The 3079-nt window shown below is 40.2% G+C and overlaps 1 long non-coding RNA gene across 1 annotated transcript; it reads right to left on the bottom strand.

Annotated features, from left to right (window-relative positions):
* Positions 1-813: 813 nt before the first annotated feature.
* Positions 814-1612, bottom strand: LOC127534650 (uncharacterized). The gene is made up of 2 exons (XR_007942877.1): positions 1286-1612; positions 814-1183 (listed from the first exon to the last, which is right to left on the bottom strand). It is a non-coding gene; the product is annotated as an uncharacterized LOC127534650 (long non-coding RNA).
* Positions 1613-3079: the final 1467 nt, after the last annotated feature.

Below are 3079 nucleotides of genomic sequence, written 5' to 3' on the forward strand. Positions count from 1 at the left end.
GCGCGCGGTTGCGTAGTGCGTAGCTCGCCCACTATGGCAAGCCGTTGTAACATTTAATGCCTAGAGTGCACTATCCAGAACTAAGACTGCGGATATCCACAACTCCATTCTGACTAGGCGTTAATGAATTTTGGATATCCGGAATTTTCATTAACGATATCCATAACGTAATTTTGACTATCCGAAAGGACAGATAGAGATATCTAAATCTCAGTTTCGCCTTGTCGAAACTGAATTACGGATATCTCTAATGACGTAACTGAAACGTCATGAAACGCGTCACATATCCTAAATGAAAATTACAGATATCCGTAATTCAGTTTCCACTAGGCGAAATGTAAGTTAAAGATATCTTAAACGTCACTATGACTCGTCGGAATGACGTTGCTCTATTTTAGGCAGGGGCGGATTGAACGTTATTTCATTCGGTCGTTTGGGTCGGTGCGCTGGTATTTATTAAATAATTTTACTTACGGGGTACCTGGTAGCTCCATGTATAGCTCATCGGGTTAAGCAGGCGCTCCATGTGCAGCGGCTCAGGTGCGATTCTTAACTGCGGCCCTTTTCTGCATGTCTTGCCCCTACTCTTCTCCCTTTTACCTGTCACTCTTCACTGCCACCATCACAATAAAAAGGCAAAAATAATAATAATAATTTTGTTTATTTATCCATATGCGGCCGAATGGGATGAGCGTCCAACCATCATCAGCCCTGTACAGGCACACAGGCACACATGGTCACACCACAACAACGCTCATCCCATGGGGAGATTGCAGTGTTAGGTAAAGGTAAAAATGAAAACAACACATGATACATAGATCAATCAAACCTGTCCATCAGGTTGATACTTTATTGATCTCCAAGAGAAATTGGCATTAACAGTAGCTCAAAAAGGGGAGAGATAAGTATGGTAAAGAGGCATGTAAGTTTTAAACTACATGAAGATATAGAGTACAATAAAAAGCAAAATAGAAATACAAAATTTACATTTCCTATACATTTAAGATGTGCATAGTGACAGTGTGCACCATACAGTGGTGCAAAGGGCGGTTCGTACACAATTAAAAGACATTTATATAGATGTGAATGTAACCCACACAGTAAACCAGCAACTCATAGAACGCATGTTGCTGTCCCTTTAAGACGCTAGACGCAGCACCAAGGCAACAGCAGAAACAGAGACCTGAGGGAGAGAGCAGAGAGCAGAGATCGGGAACTTTGATTGCTATTTATTGAATTAATTATAGCCAGAAAAATGAAATGAATTTAGCCGCGCTTTTGCTACCTTGCTAGTTCGGTGGTATGTAGCCTATGCTGGCAACACTTACTCCGAAGGAGTTGGGGCTGACGGCGAAATAGCCGTCTCGTCGCATCCACAATATTATCCGTTTCTCTTGCTGCCAGTTCCTGTCGAGCACGGGTAGTTGTACTGAAAAGTCTGTCAAAAAGGGAAACGTTGTCCAGCCGGGAGGCCATGGCCACGACAGACAAAAAAAAAGGCGTCAATAAAAGGCGTCAAAAGTTCAAATCAGGCATTTCACCGCTTTCCGCCTGAAAGTGGGAGGACTAATAGCACGACATTACAGATATCTGCAACGTCATTTCGTCTAGTCAAAACTGTCATTCAAGATATCTTTAATTACATTTCGCCTAGGCAGAATTGTAATTACAGATATCTCCAGTTTTAGATATCTCTATCAAAATCCATTAAAGATATCTCTAACATAATTTTAGATATCTACAATCAAGTTTTGCCTATCCGCAATTCCCATTTGAGATATCTACAACGTCATTTTGACTAGTCATTACTTTAATTTAAGATATCTACAACGAATTCCGCCTAGTCAAAACTGAGTTATGGATATCCATAAAGAAACATGTAGATATCTGTAATTGAGGAGGGGTTGGAGATATCTCGAATTGGAATTTTGACTATCCGTAATTCAGTTGCAGATATCCGTAACTCATATTGTGGATATCTGCAACTGAATTATGGATAGGCGCAATGACGTAACCCATACACATGAATGGCAAAAGTGACATCATTTCTCCTAGGAAGAATGTATTTGTGGATATCTGAAATGATTATTACGGATAGGAGAAATAGAGTTGTTGATATCTCTAACGTTCTCTTCGACTAGGAAGAACTGAATTACAGATATCTGTAGCGAATATCCAGTCTGGGCATTAAATGTTAAAACGACTTGCCATAAGCCCACCTCTGCATGGGCTTGCTTGCTGTGCGCGTAACCGTTGAGTGACAGCATGACAAAGCTGAAGCTCGAACTTGATTGGCTAGCTGCCGACCGGCGCTTTTTGGAATAACTAGAGCCCTAGAGACAGTAAGAGTTGCGACACTCATGCTCTGGCAGCGGGGCGGTCACGTGGTTCATGTAAGCCTGAATAGTTCCAAACAGGCAGCGCTGTCATTTCCTTCTATGGGACTGAGAGCGGCGATTTCACGGTAAAAATGGAATAAAATCACACCTCCAAGTACTTGTTTGATTATTAATTCATTGGAGTATGTATGTAAATGTCAGTTTTACATTTTGAGCCGTAAGGTGACATATTAAAGACACTTTTGGGGTTTTGGAGGGAATGTTTCACATTCGTGTTAGCATGGAAAATCGACTTTTACACAGAAATGTAAGATGATTGAAGATGTTAATTTTTGCCCAGCTGGATTATTGTATTTCCAGACAATGTCTATATTTCTCTGATTCACTTACCCATAGTCTGGGAGTTATTGAAAAGCAGAGTAACAACAGTCCATTCAGCAGATAGTGTCCAGGCAGGAGTTGACTCACTATAACCATTTTAAGACATACACAAAATATATATTCAAGAATAACAACTCATTATGCTTTGATGAATGAAATAGTATGTTTTATTGACAATGGGAGAAACAATGAGGGTCTTCGTGTCTTCAGTGAGGGCTCTCGGGATACTGGCGGATAGATAGATACGATAGATATTAATAAATATATTTGTTAAATACTTACAAGTATAAGTTTATGCATTATAAAGGGTCTCGTATAAAGGACGTAGTCTTGACAATTAAAAAGAGGTAGCGATGTAG

This window comes from Acanthochromis polyacanthus, chromosome 7 (genome assembly GCF_021347895.1).
Source record: "Acanthochromis polyacanthus isolate Apoly-LR-REF ecotype Palm Island chromosome 7, KAUST_Apoly_ChrSc, whole genome shotgun sequence".
Lineage (NCBI taxonomy): Eukaryota > Metazoa > Chordata > Actinopteri > Pomacentridae > Acanthochromis > Acanthochromis polyacanthus.